Raw genomic sequence first — 18694 nt, 5'->3', positions numbered from 1 at the left:
TCCATATGCCTGCCTTGTATTAACATTTTTAAGAAATCATAAAAATTGATAAAGGTGTTCTAAGAGTAATGTAAGGCCCTCAATTAATAATGTCCTTTTCAAGTCTACAGCCACTAAAATTCTCCTAATTAGCTTGCTATCTGCACTGGAAGTTTTTTTAAAGGTAATTATTGGTGTCAGTGATACACCATATAATTTTAAAGACTTATTAGATATGTGAATTAGAGGTTTCCAGGAGCGTGGAGGCTAGAAGAAATTCACAGGTAGGAGTTACACACTTGATCCAGAAAGTAATGATATAATACTTAAAAGAAGCTAAGTGCCTCTTAGGCAAAAGCTGGCTCTGCAACCTTCAGGTAAATTTTAGGATAATACAGAGAAGAAGAAACCCAGCTTTTGGGAGAAGACTGGTGAGGTGGGGCAGTACGTTCCCTATGGTTGACCTTCGCACTGCAGGTGATGGGCTCTTTGGATTCCTCTGTAGTTTTTTGAAGTTCTGAAGGAACACCTGGAGATCTAAAGCTCTTCACTTGTGTTCAGAGCACTTTGAACTGTGGGGTGCGGCCATGGGATCCTACTTAATCAGATCAGGTCTCTGTGATTTGTTCATCCTTCATACAGCTGCACTGCCTGCTGAAATGCCAGGCAGCTGGAGAACCATTCACCACATCTCTTGAGATTGGGCCTTGTAGAATGTGTTGGAAGTGTTTAGATGCACATTTATTTATGAAACTGTAACTATCTGTGTAGCTATGTATGTTAGCACACATCTCTGTGTGTATTCATATCTTTGAAACACTACATATAGAAAAACTGTTCTAAAATAAATGTTAGAGTTTCTAATTAAAGCTAAGAAATACCACTAGGAAGACTATGTGCCTAACATCAGTTCACCACCACTGTACATATTCAGTTGGTGTTTGTATGAGTGGATATTTTTCCCTTTTCCTTATGTCCAAGTACTGCTTACTTCTCTTTTCCCCATTATTTGTTACTTAGTCACAGGACCTTCACACTAGGTGATGTTCAAGACTTGTTCTAATGACATAATCATTAATTTTTGATGGGACTTAATCTCTTTATTTGAATGCTTCAGGTGTATTAATGACTTTTTCACTCATTTTTCAAATGCCTTCTATCCTGTATCACCCACCTGAGGGACATTTCTCTGATCACAGAGCTGTTACCCATACAATGCCAGGCATAAGAAGTAGAGTAGTCAGCTACTTTATAGAGAGAGACGCTTCATATGGCCCTGTAACACACGTGGTCCTTGTCCATGAGAACTTGTTATGACTTTATCTGCAAAGTTAACTACCCAGCATTGAACTCACTAGTCAGGTTACCTCTTAGGCCTTTTCCCTGATGAAGTAATGATTTCAACTGCAAGATTTGTTTTTCAGTGCTGGGTCACTTCTGTGGCTCTTCTGTCCAGTATCTTCAAATCCATCTTGCTGATGTTCTTACCGTGCTGTGTACAGAGGCAGTCTCAGCTTTTCATTTCTGCTTGTCTTCCCCAGAGCCTGACCTCATCTTGATTCAAAGAGACCCTGCACCTCCCCAGGTATCAGGCAAACAACAGGAGATGGGATCTGAGAAAAGGAAATATTAGGTAAACTTTGAAAGAATTTGCTCTATAAACTATACAATGACTTACTTAAGCCATGAAAAACAAAGATAAAGTGTAAAGGTAGCAGAGAGCAAAGACAGCATAAAGAAATTTCCTTTAATGTACTTTTATCTAGCAGAGATGTGGTTGGAAATATTCCTTCTCTATTCCAAACTCAACTAAAACTCATTGAATCTGGCTCATTCCAGGTGGAATTTGCCCATTTGGGGTGAAAGTGGCCCATTTTAGGTGACAACCAACTGCCAAATCAGTGATTAGAAGTCACATGCAGCATGCGTTGTTCCCAGAGTCTGCTGTTCTCATGTCCCTCTCCTACCAGCACCAGGAAAATGGTGGCACAGAGCAACCCTTATCCCAGATGTCACCTCTTCACCACATTCCCTGTGTTTTACGTTTTGTTTCCCCAGGAAAACAATAAACACAGACTCCACTATTTTGAAAAGTAGAGCACTGGTGAAAGCTGGCGATTCAAGCATATAAGCATTGTTTAAGATGATGGTTATGTCTGAGATGGAGATTAAAACATCTTGATCTTACACAGACATAAACTTCTTGCATCCCTTAGGCTTTAATATAAATATACACTATAAACAGTGTTTTCTGAAGTGCCTCTCATGTAAACATCTGACAGTGGTGAGCGTGAAACAGATGAAAGCTCTGATAAGGCAGAGAAACACATAACTGCATATGATACACTGTGTCAGCAGTACTGTAAATAGCAGGTATAAAGTAATTCTGGAAAATATATGTTTAACCTTATGTTGTGAAGATACCAGATTTCTGCTCTGTAGGTCAGCTGGAAGTGAATTTCATTATCTAGAGTCACAATTAGAAAAATGTTTGATCTCTTTACTTGTATAATGTTATGTGTGGCTGAGCAAAAAGAAAAAATGCAAACGAAAGGTAGCGGAAAGATTTATTCATAGCTTAGAAACATGCAGTAATTCACAGAGATAAGGAGATGTTTACTCAAGAGACAAATCAAAAACAAACACAAAAAACCCTGAGAGCTGTGTGCTCTTGGCAGCAAAGCCGGTAATGATTATCAAGTGCATGAGTCTCAGTGTGAAATTACAGGCTGCCATTTAGCAGATGTGCCACAGCATTTTGAACCTTCCTGATTTCTTGGCATTGTACATTTTGTCCACCTAAGCTCCACACAATTCAAAACAATATCCTAGAAAAGCATGAGGCCAGAGCATCTCAAAATGTCCATACTAGGGCCATACCGAATGGCAAATGGACTTGCAGAGCCAAAGAATCTGTTTGCAACAGAATCTGTGCTATCTGGCGTTCAGATGATGATGTGACCAGACAGAATTTTTACAGGTGTCCCATAAAGATGTTTAATTGCACTATATCATCCAGCCACTAGATGTCTGCATGCTATAGAGCTTGAGGCAGGTTTGGTCCCCAGCAGACAAAGAAAACGCAGTGTCTGTGGATGTCTCTCTTTGTATCATAATCTGGCATCTGTTTTTTTCTGACCTATGCCCCTTGTTCAAGGAGGGAGAAGAGATACTCTGCAAGAAAAATGATATATATGAAAACTGAATCTAGTTTCTATTAAAAATGGAAAGGAAACAGTAGATTGAGCCATTTTCAGATTGCATCTTCTAAAACAAAATTCACATATAAACGCTGGAAATCAAATAAAACTGCCACACCTGAGTTGGCACAGATTCCAGTGAAGCGAGTTACTCAGCTGCACCAGCAGCAGCAGCCTATAGCACAGACAGCGTAAGTCTGGCTCTGGTAGTGATGTGAATGTGGATGCCCTTTCTCCCAGCATCTCCTCAAGGCACAATGATCTGCTGCCCTTCCCAAGTGCCAAGAATCATGTGGAGAAAAAAAACGACAAGCTTTCAGAGCCTTTGCTGTAGCACAGTGTGAAAGTAATGGATCATTTGCAGTGTCGTGTACTCACTGCATTTGAGCTCTGCCTCCTTCTCCAAGGCCTCTGGACACCTGTATGGCGTTGATTTCTTTTCCTTGCTCCAAGATACAACCTCCTCTTGCTGCTCCTGGATGCCTTCCCCTGCTGCTGTGGTTTCTTTGTTGCAGAGCACAACTGCTCTACATGTTCTACTTGATATGATAGTATTTACAGTTTCCTAGGATTTGAGCCCTGTCTTGTGTTCAGACTTTCCTTGCTTCCTCATAGCTCTTGGTAAATTAATCAAGTAACAGTACCTAAATCCAGTTTCTCATGAACAAAATTGAGTCTAATATTAAAGATTCAGTTGCATTTTAGAGTTGATTACCATAATTGTGGTTAGTGTTCCATTGCAATTGACTGTGCTTTTAATCACTAAGAGGCTTGCAGTCGCTCCAAAGCTCATTTCACACAGTTTTCATTTGATAAATGCAGAGAAGGAAAACGCTTTCAGGGTCTTGTATTTACCAGGTGCAGAAACTTTCTTCCACTGTCCTTAAGCAAGTGTCAAATTCTGTCTTTGTGGCCTACATACAGAGCAATGAGGACGTTTTTCTGTTTTTAAGTAGAGGTGCAACTGTTGCTTGTTGCTTCTTTTCAAATTAGAGCTGAATCCTGTTGTCATATACATGAGTGCTAAACTATGGAATTTGTGCTCTGCAACACTGCTTCTTAATTCACAGAAATCCTGAAATTATTTGGGAGCAGATGAGTTGCCTGGACAGAAAAGCCGACTGTGTGCCTGATCTTGGGGTCACAAGAGTATGCTGTGGCACTCTGGGGCAGGGTAAGATGCAACCCTTTGCTCTTCCTTCTCCCTTTTTGTTTTGTGATTAAAATATGAATTATTAAAGTGTGAAAAATCTCATCAAATATAAAACTTTTGTTACTGATGACAAACCTTGGGAGGTCAGACTCTGTGGTGATTTCTTGCATTAGTTGTAGGTAATGAAAGGAAATGTATCTCCCTCTTCTGTTCAAAGTAGGAAGAATAATTGATGCTTACATTGAATTTGCGAACAAACAGCTGGAAAGATTACTCAGTGACTGCAGATGAATTTGGAAATGTGTATGCACTTGCAGGTTCAGGATGTTTAATAGACATTCTTCTTTTACCTTTGTATATGTTCCTTTCATGAGCACAATCAATTTTCTTAGGAGAGGCAATTCTACAACTTAGGATTTTTATTTTGGTAATAGAAGCATTCAAAGTCTGACTGCAGATAATGCAAAATGAATCTCCTTCCTCTCAAAGGTACACAAGAAATAAACTTTTATAGTTGTACCTATCATCTATTAGAAATAAATCAAGCTGCCCATATCTAAAGATGTTTCACCAGAACTGTTCCATGCTGGTACCTAACAACAAAGCACACTTCCAGATGTTTAAAGCTTGCTCTGAAATGCATACTGCACACCTGACTTCCTTTTGAAAATTGCTGAAAAAAATTGTTTCCTCCTAATTTCACAACACACATCAAGAATTTTGAAGTACAATATTGAGTATTTTCTAAGAATATTTTCTATTGGATATTGAAATGTGAATATATTTCTCTTTGTACAAAACACTGAGTAGATGAAAATAAACTGTTTTGAGAAAACATTTGTGTTTTGATGAATTCACACATTAAACCTAGCTGATTCCTGAGCAGGCATCTAGTGCGTCCAGGAAAAGAGAAAACTTCACTTGTTCTGACACTCTGCTCTGCTGTGGCAAGGAAATCTATGAGTCTATGCTCAACCAGTATCACTCAGATGCAGTGTAGCAGATTTTCCACATGACAGTCCAAAATGGACCTCTGAAGGTTTCCATCATTCCAGCTGACTTGCTGGGAATTTCTCAGGTTTGAAACCTGCAAGAGCTTTGTCAAGAGACAGCTGAGGTTTGGGACACTGTATGGGAACTGCTGAGTCACGGCCTGAACCTCTGATTAATCACCTGAGGCGAGCAATGAGTCAGCCCTGGGAGCACAGGTGAAAGCAATTCACCTGTGCTGCAGGAAGGGGTGGAGCCTGGCTCTACCTCTCCTAGACCCATTTAAGAGCTGACTACTACTGGGGAAGGTTCTTTCATTCTTTGGAAGATCCACTCCACTGGAGTTTCCTGAGTGAGCCCATGATATGTGTAAGCATCCTATTTATTCTCTTTGTCTTGCTGTGCCTAACTCTCTTGCTTATTTCATTATTATAACATCTTAATGTTATTTGATTATATAATATTCCTTTATATAATTTTCATTGATTATACAGACACCTTGCTCCATGGTAGGTCCTCCTATGTCACCCTGATCTTGGACACATGGATAGCTGCTCCTTGTCCACTTTGGCAGCCTCTGAAGCCCTCACAAAATACATCTGCAGGTTTCTTTGCTTTGCCTGCAAGGAATGGAAATGCAATTTTGAACATTTCTCCTATTTTTTTTTCTGAACCAAAAGGGACTTTTTCTTTTATGTCAGGATACCCTACAGTATTGAGATCTCAAATTTCAACCAGTTTTAGTTGTGCTGTACAGAACTTCTATTTTATTTATTTAACTTCGCTGTTCATTTAGCCGCTAGTGTCTTTCTGGAGCAACCCACTTTCTACATTTGTTTTTTGTTTTTATTTCTCAAGGAGAGATTAAAAAAAGAGGAGTGCTCTTTGAGAAAGTAATTGGCAGTTATCTCATAAATGAAGGAAGTGATAATGTGTGGTTACATTATTGTGCATAAACATCTGAGACTTTGTGATCCTGAATACACACCTCCTCTAACTAATTATCCAGTTAGGTAAGAGCAACCTGTTATTTACTTTGATAATCTTTTTCTGTAGAAATATATCTATTATGCCTTCATTAGTTTGCTTTTACAGATATTTATTTATTAATAATGCTGCTTTCTCACTCATTTCTGAGCAGGAAGAACCCAGATACCTTCAATTTTTGGCATGCTCCTTGGACTAATTTTATCCCACCTACGCTGCCTCTGCTAATCACTGCTCTCCAACACTTGCTTAATTTTTTCATTGTACGTGTGGTATGCTGGTGGCCAGGCTGGAAGTTTCCCTCCATTTCCTTATGCCTCTCCGTCTCCTGAGCAGCCAGAAGGAGAGAACAGAACAAAATCAAGGCATAGTCTCTTTTGCACCAAAGGATTCCAGATGGCATTTAAGCTGTGATGGACATCTACTTCCTGGGGCAGAGCTGCTGTCATCCAAAAATGAAGCAGTCACAATACCTGTAAGAGGAGATCATTTAGAAAGAAAGGCAAGGAGTTAGAAATCTGTCAGGTCTAAATCTGCTCTCAAGAGTTTTTCAGTTACTAATTTAATGTGATTGTGTGGTATTTTATTCCCCTTAGTCTCTTAAATTGTCTTTCATTAGGTTTTAATGAGATTTTCTCCTCCTCCTCCAGATAGAGTCATCCAATTTTATTGGTACACACCTCCTGTTTGTTTGTTTCCAGATGTACGGAGCTACAGTAAAAGTATATTGAACTCCGTATGTGCAATCCAGACTGCTTTACCAAAGTGACTTGCAATGGTTTACAATTAACCAACTTTAAAGCACAAAGGTTCACTCTGCCTTTTAACCTTCATAACACAGAATTTCACCCAGTATACAGTATTCTGTCTAGTCCAGAAATGTGTAGTGACTTCCTGCCTAGATTTGAGTTGTTTAGTTGTGTTCTCAGTATTTTACATTTGATATTATGCATAGCCACATTGGCATTACAGGCATGGCTTTATATATGCATGTTTTATGCATGGCTTTATATACTTGTTTTGTTTTTTTTCTTCTTAATTCAGATCTTGTTATTTTTTTTCCTCATTGGCTTTTTTTTACAGCTTCTATACCTTTTGCTTTCTTCTTCAATTCTTTCTGTCAGATGTCATTTCTATCAACAAGACACATGCAGGCTGTTTCCACAGCATAATATCTCTCTTCCTCTGGATCACTCCGTGGTACAAATCTTACCCTAGTGAGGCATAGGCACATTTCTGATGAATTAGCAAGAATACAGGGTATGGATACATGTCAGGCTTTATCCTGACTCTGGGCAAACAGATGAAGTGTATTCGGCATAAAGTCAGAATGGGCAGGATGAGCTAAAAACTGATCTGTCAAGACAGATTGAAGTTGTAGTAAAAATTCAAAATATTTGGAACAAATTGGAACTGACAGACTGAAGTTGTTTTAGTGTTTTGTGTCATCTGGCCATGGGGTTTTTGATCCTGTAATAAGTGTCTTAAAACAGGCTTGCCATCTTGTATACCTCTAGTCTTAGTGTCAGCAACGTAATAAACTTCCTGATATTAAGATGAGAAAGTATCCTTTGGGTAATTTCACCTGATCCCTGCAAAACCTGGTCAGTAGAAATTCCTTCATTAATCCATACTGTGTTCAATAACCTCTTATTTTTCTTTAATGGCAAGGTCCTCTGATATAAAATAAAAGCATCTAGCAAAACAATGTTGTTTGGTGAACGTAGAGTTTAGGACTTGCACTCAGTGTCACTCTTTCATTTTGTGCCTTGAAACACCTCTTAGCTCAGATGCAGCACACCTCATCCTGAGTCTCTGTGCTTCCCAAGCCCCCTCCTTCTGGAGGATATTTAGCCTTCTGCCAACATAGGGCAGGGAGCAAGCAGGCTGTTTGGCTTGGCTCAGTATCCCTTGATGCCAGCAGCCAAACAGCTACCAGCAGAATAGAAAGAGGAGCTTAAGCAAGCCCTGGTTCTTATCAAGGACAGACAGGCATCCCACATCTGGCTGGTTGTCTATAGCTTGGGGTGAGGCATCAGCCATGGAGAAGAGGCATCTGGGCCTAGTGTTTTCCATGCTGGATAACTGGGTAATTGCCTGTTGCCTCTCAGATGTGATCTGTGTTTGGCTGTCAGAGGGAAGCCACACTTACAGAGGGCTGACAGTCTCAGCATATCCAGTGCTCAAGTCTCAGCCAAGGACAATGTGGAGATCTCAAGCTGCATGAAGGGATAATCTCAAGTTGTGTCAGGGAAAATTTAGGTTGCAAATTAGGAAGAATTTCTACTTGGAGAGAATGTTCAGCATTGGAATGCACTGCCCAGAGAAGTGATGGATTCCTCATACCTGGAGTTTCTGAAGAAACCTACATGGTTTAGTAATGCTTTTCTTGTGCACAAGATTGATGGTTGGACTTGAAGGTCTTTTACAAATAAAATAATTGTGCGATTCTAAGAGATGCAATCTAAGAGAGTGCTACTATCATCAGATATTGCAAAACTGAGCAATCTAAGGAAAAATTCCTCAGGTCTCATCAGAGGAGAAACACAAGTAATGCTGAACTCTGAATTTTATGAGAAAGAATTATCCCTTCTCATTTGTATACTTGCAAACTAGATATTCTAGTGAGACAATTGAGTGGCAAAATAAGAAGGAGAACAGGAAACAAATGAATAATAATAACAAAAACACAAAGAATCTTTCCTGTCAGAGTAATCACGTGATTGATGTTAAATGACAAGTCAAAAAAGTTGCTGACCACTTTAAACTGGGACAAAAGCATTTTTTTATGGGCATGCAAGGAATGACAGAGATCTTTTTATTTTTGAAAACTTTTAACGAAGTGATCAGATAGGGGGTGAACGATGTTTTAAAGGCATGTGTTTCAGTGTTTCTTGAGTGGTTCTTGTCAAATCACTTTAAAAACCCTTGATCTGATGGTATGCATGTTGGATTTGGCCAAAGCAAAACACTTTTCTCAGAAAGTGATCGATTGAGTCGCTCTTTAGTCTGGTTCTGCTCAGGACTCATCTTCTACATCATGTCCCAGATAAACCACCTGTGAATAACAGATGACCTGGAAGCTATTCATTCTCTGCTTATCACATTTGTGTTATTCTTGCATGCATTTTCTTCTTGCCAGAGTTGTTGTAAGCCATTCCAGTACTCATAGTAGTATGTTGCATGCACTGCCATTCCCTATAATGCATTTTGACTAAATATTTCTCTACACTAATGTAGAGAATGTTCAAACACTAATTAAATACTGGGGTTTCATGCACTACTTATTGATTGTTACTGTAAAACGGTATCAATTCTGCCTAGCACTGTACTCAGTTCTTTCAAAGAAGAATTGCAGGTGCAGCTGAAAATGGATGGGTCCAATGACACTTGCAGTCAGATCACTTCTGCTTTGAGAGAGAGAGGCTGAATCACCCCAGTGGCACTGACAGGGCTTTGTACATCTGAAGTTTCATGTTTGAATCCATGGCACTCAGATTTTGAGATGGAAGGACTTTATGAAAGTGCTTGCTCCTTCCTGGATCACTGAGGTAGGTTGTAAAAGAGTAGCCAAAATAATGATGCATTCTTCCTGTGATGGGCCCTGCTTGGGTGAAGTTCGGTGGGAACATCTTTAAGCATGATGCTTAAAGCATCCGCTCCTGGAGCATGTCTGCCCTTGCCATGCATTTATTAATTGCTGGCTATCTGGGATAGCAGGGCAGGACCTTTCATGTTCAGCTGCCCAACCAGGAACAGGTGAGCCCTGGGCACTAGGACAGCCCCAGTCCCTGGTATCAGGCATCTCTGTTGATTCAGCCAATCTCCTGCTGATTTGATGCTCTTCTTTTCCTGTCTTTCTATCTCCATCACATGGATCACTCTGAAGAACAATCATCATGGCTCACCTCCAGCACAATCATCTCTCTGGGACTGAGAGATCTGCATGGCTTAATTTCACAGACCTCATCAATATGCCTTGGGAAGACAGCATCTGATTAAGTAGTAACTAATCTCCCTTTGCTATTAGAGTGAAAAGTAATACAGTGGAACATTTTGCACATTACCTGTCTATCTCACAAAGTTAGAGAATGAAAAAGGAAAAAAAAAAAAAAGAAAACTTCATTTTGGATAGAATAGAAAACCTCCTGATCAGAAAAGGAACAATTTCAACATGCTCCTCAGACAACTGTGCACTAGCCAATTCTAAATTAATATCATTTCACACTAATTTCATAGCTCTTTCTTCATTCCTCATTCACATAATTAATCTGTAATGGACACTGCCCTTCCCCAGTTCCCAGCCCCACTGCCAGTGCTGCTAACTGTTCTCCAATTCCTCAGATGGTGTGCCCAGAAAAATGGAGACAGGTAAGGGGATCTCACCTTGCTGCTACCGAATGGCCAGCTGGCCCCTTCTACTAAACTTGGCTCGTACATCCTAGTGGGAAGCTGCTTCAGTAGTCCTTACGTTGCCCTGTTTACATTAAATGCAGAGAGTCAGGAATGTTTTCTTGTCTATATTAACTCCCACTTTAGAGTGGAGTTTTGCCTACAGGGCCTCCATGAATGACAGCTCTTCACTGAGCACAGCTGCAGTTTCCTCAGGGGACTGGGGGTAAAAGGAATGAGAAGAACGACTACACAACTTGTCTTCTTTTCCATAAAAACTTTAAGAGTTGTGCTCCTTGATTTGAGACGGTCAGACAGCCTGGTAGCATGCAGGCTTGGAGCTGTGGTATGACAGTGCCATCAGCTGTTCTGAGGCCAAATAGCAAATAGCCAGGGGCTGATATCTCCTGTCTGGCAGCCTGGTGGCTGTGGATCCCCTGTCTCCCCTGGCCGGTTCCTGGGAACCCCCTTCACAAAGCCAGATGTGCCTACAAGATAGAGAGGCAAATCCAGTACACTGAAGCAGAAAGTGGAGAATCAATTCTCCACAAACCAAACTGATGTTTCCAAATGTTGCCAGCAGAGGATGTACCAAGCACATGTTTTGCTGGATCAACATATAAACAGATCCGACAGCTGAATTTACCAGCAGGGGTAGTGTAACTTCTGTACAGACACAAGAAATTAGTGTAAACAGCAATTCAGGAAGAAAAATGCACAGAGGGAGACAAGGAAGTTATGTGCTGTTTTCTTCTGATATACTTACCCACTGGCTCTTGACTCATTAACATATTAAATGGTAAATATATTTCTGATTTCTTCAATGTATCACTAATACTAGAAATATCTATGCTAGGCCACTTCCAGTATTTAATGCAGTCTCTTGCAAGGACAGCAGCCATTTTGATGGCTGAATATTTTTCATTGCAGTAATTCATCTTCTAGATCTGGGGTAGTCAGCAATTTAGGAACAGGGCAGAATAAAAAGTGTTCAAGAGACAATGGTTACCAGACTGAGGGACTGACTCAGAAGCCATTTGAAAAATGGTTGCTGTAAAAAGTAATGGTAAGAGCATCAACTGTGGATAACTAGATAGCTTTTAAAATTGGTGTTCTAAAGAAAAGTCTGTAATCTTCTCAACAAGAAATGTCAAAGCCTACTTAATGGTTACATTCTTTATCAACAAGAAAGTATACATTTTTAACTGAAAAAACCCCCAACCCCTGGCAGATTTTCTCACAGCTCTTCTTTTCCTCCATATTACAGGCACTAAATATTTCTAGGAAGCCACGAGAATATTCCAAATGCATATGCATTCTGAAAATGCATAATATAGAGAAATATTTAGAAACAGGTATTCTGCACTAGTTCTATTTTCAGACTGCATTAATGGTCTGATTCTGACCATCCAGTGTCTGGCTCAAAGGCAAACCACCCTCTCCAATGGAGCAGGATCAAGCCTTTAAACATTTATTTTCAAATGAATTATTTGTCATAGCCTACTGAAATGAAAACAACTTTTAACAGGCATTTTATCTTCTGTGCATAAACTGAATTATGTGGTTGTGATTCCTTCCTAGAATTGACTGTGACTAGTTAGCTCATGTTTATGTCTCAGTGTTTGTTTAGTCACAAAGTCTCATCTAGAAGGAGTTATTAAATTTCTGAAACAACTTGTTTACGCAGTACGTGTTCTCTCTGCTTTATGATAAACAAACATGAAATTAGATGGACTGATGAAATAGTCACTAGTCTATGTTGAAGTCTGCAGAGAAGAGTTATTCTGGATATATAGGAAATTGCAGTTATCATACATTTGAATGGGCATGTCAGTATAAATGTTAGCAGAATAATTTTTACTCAATTACATTGCTCACAACATCTAGAATTGCTGTAGTAAAAAGCAAAGGATGAAAAGATTCATCTTCATTATTGTAAAGACAGTCAGGTTCTTTCAACTGGCAGCATATTAGGGTTCAGTTTAAAACAATCATACATTTTTCCAGTTATTGGTAATATCACTAGTGACCTAATTCTGTCACTTTGTACTCAGTCTGCAAGTGGTAGGAAGTTGCATGTTGCAGAAAATGTAATTATTGAGCAGACAATTATAAAAGAAGTATTTTTGTTACTTTTTCCTAATGGCAAAAAGTATCTATCTATCCTACTTTTGTCTTCTCACGGTCATCTTTACGTATCTGTCCATGGCTGCTGGAGCTCCTAACAGACCCATAACTCAGAGTGTCCTGCATCCAGTGCACCACAACCACTAGTGCAGCAGTAAGCAGAGCTTGGGAGGCCTGCAGGCCACTCCTCTGTCCTACTCCCTGAACCTGCACCCAAAGAAGAATTCCAGTTCATGTACTCAGGGTTACTTGGGGCACATCTCTTTTGCCCTTTCATTATCATGGTATCCAGAAAGAGCTATTGTCACTTGTACAAATAATGGGTAGATAAATTCCTGCAGAGTGAAATAGTGAGATGCCTAAGAAACTCCATCACTCAGGTAAAGAGTGGCAGACAGAGCTGGTTAAGACAGCTTTTCATCCTGGCAGCCCTTTTGCATGAGGGTTTACATATATTCCCTGAAGACCTTATTTCATTTACAGCTATGATGTCAGAACCCCCAAAGATTTTTTGACTGGCTTGCTATGGGAGATTCCAGTTATACTTCACATGCTATTCTCTTCTGCAGTGGACATATCTGGAATCAATTTCTTCTGTGCAACTTCATTCAAAACCTCACTGTAATCACCAGCACTTCTGAGATTTCTCAGAGAGGGAAGCTGACACGAAGCTGTCCAGTTACATGTGTTTTAATGCATCTTTCAGCTAACTCTATGACCCAAATGAGAAATCTGCTAGAATATGCAAGGACATCATGTGGATTTATGCTATTTGCTTGAGGACTCTGAAATTGTAAACCAATGAACGGATTACAATGAGATAAATACAGCATTTTCTCCTGCCAAATTCAAATCTGTCCCAATATTTTTCATTGCATTATTTAATTGAAAGCAGCTTCTATTCTGCTCAACCCAGCCATATGAAAATTTAAAAGATAAGCCACATTTCTTCATTTGAATACACTGTCAAATGTATTTGAAAATAAAATGCTCAATCACGATAATGTTAAGTCTACTCCTTGTGTTTGTGAGTTTGAAATGTTAAACCTAATAATACTTCTTTAAAATTGTGCCAGTCTTGTTTGATTTGAAGTCAATGGGAATCTTGCCAGTGACATACGTGAAAGCAAAAATGTAGCCTATAAATTACCTTCAGGCTTTTGGACTCCACAGGAGCCCCAAACTTCTATTTTTTTGAAATTAAATATTACCAATTCCACAGAGCTGTTTTTTTCAAGTTCCTGCCACATTTCCAGAAAAGTGTTAAAGTGAACTCTGACAAACAGTATCATATTTTTTGTTTCATGTTGCTGCCATATTCTGATGTTTTAAAGCAATAGTGACAAACTGGAAGAATGCACTGTTTTTTTTTTTGTTGTTGTTGTTTGTTTGTTTGTTTGTTTGTTTTCTGAAGCAGTTGCATTTCTTCAATATGTGAGCCCCAGTCCCCATCAGCAGGCAAACACACACAAGCAGAATTGCAAAGCAGGAGTGCTGTCTGCTGTCTTCATCAAGTCTGGGCACAGCCTGGGAGCCCACCTACACAGAGTTACTGGACAGCAGTATCTGCTGTAACAGATTTTTTCAAAGATTTTTTGAAGAACGGTATTTTAACAGTTTGTTGAGAAATTGAAGACGCACTTTTCTATTATGCTCTTTTGTATTTTGATTGCATTTTTCAAAAGGATAGAAAAAGGAAGTTTTAAACACTTCTATCACCAAATTCTAACTAAATTGATTAAATAAACTCTTTCTTAATTGTTACAAAATACTAATACGCTAAGTAGGCAGATGGGAGACGGACCAGATACATTCAGCCTTACATAGAGAACAACTCTTTCCACATTTGTTCTTTTGATGAACAGTTAACACAACTTTTGGAAGACATTTTCTGCATTTGGATCATTTGCTCTGTGATGCCGAGGTTAACTCAGCTAATGTTTTAATTATGGCCCAAGAATGCAAGCAAACATGAAAGAAAGCAAGACAGAGACAGGACCAAACACACTATCTTACTTATTCTTCAGTTTTAAGGTGACTGTCTTCTCAGACACTTGAATTAATATCTTGTTTCTGGAAAGATATCCTTCACCTCTTAGTAGGCAGAGAGAGCAGAGATGAGCACTGCACCTTGAGTACAAAACAGGTGCCTCAAATGTCACAGTGTCCTGTCCCTGTGCCTCTGGTTTCCAAGGACTGAAATGTCTATAGGCCTCAAGCTCAGGGCTTATGTGCAAGTGAATTCAGGAGAGTTGTAAAGGTACACCAAAAATGGGCTAGGACTTGTCAAAAAATATTACATTTCCACTTTTTTTTTTTTTTTTTTAAACATTATTTTATCCAAAAGGAATATTAAAAGTTATGTTGTGTTTGCTGTGACATACTACAACACCTCCACTCCCTACAGAAGTTTGAGGAACTAGTATGACCACTACTTGAGTAAAGAACCCGTACGTTTACAGATTACTGGTTAGCTTTGCAACTTTTGCAGGGAAGCTTAGGGAATTCATCCTCTCCTTTCCTCTGCTGATACTAGAGAAGGTGGGGGCTGATTCTTAGATATTAAGCATGTCTACAGATCCAGCTGGCTTTGAGAGCTTTTGAGCAGTAACACCATCTGAATACCAACATAAGTTGTCTACGTGGAATTCTTTCTATAGCAGGGTATGCATTTGCAAGTTCAGCCTAAAGCATATTAAAAGTGTATGATTATGTCTTTCTATGAATTATATGTATGTCTTAATAATTCTCTCACTTCGGGTGGATAGTGATGGATTTTTTTTTATTTATCTGGAGAAGATGGAGTTTGGGGTACAATCTAGTGGCTTAATAATTGCCAAGTCACCATAAAGACATTACTCTATTTAATGTGCACAATCTTACATTCAATCAACTGATGATACAAGCCAAGCAGAACTAATCAAAATATTGAAAGTGGGTGCTTGCTGCCAGCATCTATCTCCCATATACTAGACAAGCTATTTACAAACCTAGAATGTGAGCTACTTAACTGCGAATGAACTGCATTTTTAAAATAAAATGTAGCTAAAATTAAATAAAAGTTTTCACTAAGAAGAGCTCAGGAGTTTATAGGTCAGATTTTCAGTGGGAATACCATTCACCAGAGATAATTTCTTCACTGCATACTGCCCTTCTAAAGACCAACAAATGGATGTTTTCACTAGATTTCCCAGAATCTTAGAAAACTGTTGAAAATATTGTCCAGAGTTCGTCAGTTTCTCCACAGAACCACCTATACCTAAACTTTCCTAGCAAATGTTTGTCAACCTGCTGTCAATTGTCTGACGTTGCAGACCCAGTTTCTGTGACCTGGTGTAGATCTGTTCAGCTAATTCCTCCAAACAAGTGGTGGAGATCATCTTTTTAGGCAATCTCATTTCAGAACACAAACATAAATGTGTGACATCCTTTTTGGGATGTCACCAGGAGAAGAAGGCAAATATAAAGGAAACCTGTTTGTTAGTGAAAATGCAAAACTAAAAGAAAGATCAGTAATGTGTTAGATCTGTAAATCTGTTTTTCTCCTAGTGATAATCTGTTGCCTTTTCATTTTAGGCACCAACCTACCGATCCCTGGATTTGTGACCTCCTGAGGGAGTCACCCTTAGCAGATGAGCCTGCAGGACAGGAACACAGGGCACCCAACACATCTTAGAGTTGCTGTGTGGACTGTCTCCACCAGTTTGAGTTTGATGTCTTGCTACCCATCAAGTCACGTATAAAGTAAAAAAGTAGAAACCAGTAATATTAGCCTGGTATTTTGGGCCTGCTGCACTATACTATGGCTAAGAGCATCATAGTTATTCATGAGTCTGGCACACCAGCATGAACACCACTGTCTGCAGTTTGGATGCATGGAACTGGGGTGCCAGGATGCTGAGAGACTTTTATGAGATCACAAATAACCAAGCCATCTCAAATCTTTAATTTACTGAAACGTGGAAGTCTGCTTGTACACACTTGAGAGAAGAAGTTCTGCTACTACATTAGAGGAAATACCTTCCCTTGGACTCTGAAAGCAGTGGATGTTTGTTCACCTCCTCAGAAGGAAAAACAGATTTAACCTGAATACAAGAGGTGGTTTTTTTTAATTACTGAAGCTTCTCTTTGTCATTTGTACAGTCCTTATGGAACATTTCAGATTTGTTTCTTCCACCAAGATTATTTCTGGACAATTCTTTCACAGTCACTTATTTGTTATATACCCAGCTATGTAACAAACTTCTTACACATATGATAGTAAATGTGAATAAGAATATAAGGAGGTACTTTTGTGTTTTCTTGATTATTTGGCAGGAAGGTTTCTTTCATAAAAAAGCTTGGTTTAAATTTCATCCCAAGCAAACTACTTCCAAGTACAAATTAATTAACAACTATCCTTTAGATGAATAGATACCAAAATATATTCCTAATTTTACCTTGATTACTTAACAAGAGTAATAAATGTTAATGGTGTCACAGCAGATGATTTGGTTATTCATCAGGCCTACACGGTTACACAATAAGTTTATATATTATGAGCTTAATTTTCATTTAAATAGTAGCTCCCTAGTTTGTTGAAGTAGTGCATCAAGCTTTATTTTGCAGTAATATCTAGTGGGTTGAATACTTCCCTATTGCCACATTCTCCTCTGAAGCCATTCTACTTAGGCAGAAGAAACTGAGCTGTGTTCTTGGTATCCTCTTTCTCTCAATTCATCTGCTTTCTTCTCTAGAGTGTAAAAAAAAAAAAAAAAAAAAAAAAAAAGTCTTCTAAGAGGTCTAATGAGTGTTTTGTAAGCACCTAACACTTTTTAGAACACGATGGCAACCTGTCATGTTTCTTTACAGCTGCTGCATATTGAATCAAGAAATTAAATAAAAATTAGCCATATGTCCTGTTCATCTACTCTTTAAGTATCAGTTTCACGCATTCTTAAGTTTTCAGCATTCTTCTGCACTGGATTAGTCTGAAATCTTTCACTTTCTTTTCTTTTTTTTTTCTTTTTTCTTTTTTTTTATGGTGTGGTTTAACACTGGTTTAGATTTCTCTGCAGTAATTCCAGTCAAAGGCATTCACAGAGTTATAGAATCATGAAGGTTGGAAAAAACCTCTAGAATAATCTAGTCCAACCATCCACCTACCACCAATACTGCCCACTAAACCATGTTCCTTCTTACCACATTGTCCCGGTTTAGCTGGATGGTCCTGCAGCAACACTCATGACTACTTCCTGAGCTATTCAGTGATTCTGCTTGTTTTGCAGCCTTGTTGGAGTATGTATCCTGTAGCTGAGTTACTAGAGCAGCAGTCAGTCCATAAATCTTTTATCCAGAGAACTGCTATATTTCAATTTTGCTATAAATGGCATAGGTCCCATATTTTGGAATAGGCTATGTTAGGAAATCATGGAATCATAGAATGGCTTAAGTTGGAAAAGACCTTACAAATCATCTAGTTCTAACCCTTCTGCCATCAGCAGGGCTGCCACACAGTGGATCAGGCTGCCCAGGACTCCATGCAACCTGACATTGAACAATTCCAGGGTTGAGGCATCCATAGCTTCTCTGGGCAGCCTGTGCCACTGCTTCACAACACCGAGTAAAGAATTTCCACCTAACATCTAACCTAAATCTCCCCTGTTTTAGTTAAAAGCCATCCCCCCCTTGTCCTACCACTCTCTACCTGTGTAAAAGCCAGTATCCATCCTGCTTTGAAGCTTCTCTCAAGTACTGGAATGCTGCGATGAGGTCTCTGCAGAGCCTTACCTTCTCCAAACTGAACAAGTCCATTTCCCTCAGTGGTTGTTCGTAAGAGAGGTGCTGCAGCCCTTTGATCATCTTTGTGGTCCTTCTCTGGACCCAC

General features: G+C 39.2%; 1 protein-coding gene across 4 annotated transcripts in view; it reads left to right on the top strand.

The window, feature by feature from the left end:
- CA8 (carbonic anhydrase 8 (inactive)) overlaps positions 1-17046 on the top strand; it is a 72921-nt gene extending 55875 nt beyond the window's left edge. The window contains exons 9-11 of one of the 4 annotated variants that reach the window (XR_016465193.1): positions 1521-1612; positions 4250-4353; positions 16405-17046. The gene's annotated coding sequence lies outside the window, so the exon portion shown is untranslated. Of the gene's footprint in view, positions 1-1520; positions 1624-4249; positions 4354-16404 lie in introns of those variants that run through there. The other 3 variants (XR_016465194.1, XM_090137622.1, XM_090137621.1) reach the window with 3 other exon arrangements.
- Positions 17047-18694: the final 1648 nt, after the last annotated feature.

The sequence above is a fragment of the Phasianus colchicus genome, chromosome 3 (genome assembly GCF_987193195.1).
Source record: "Phasianus colchicus chromosome 3, bPhaCol1.hap1.1, whole genome shotgun sequence".
Classification (NCBI taxonomy): Eukaryota; Metazoa; Chordata; class Aves; order Galliformes; family Phasianidae; genus Phasianus; species Phasianus colchicus.
Note: the sequence above shows the minus strand (reverse complement) of the source record. Positions and strands in the feature narration are given on the sequence as shown.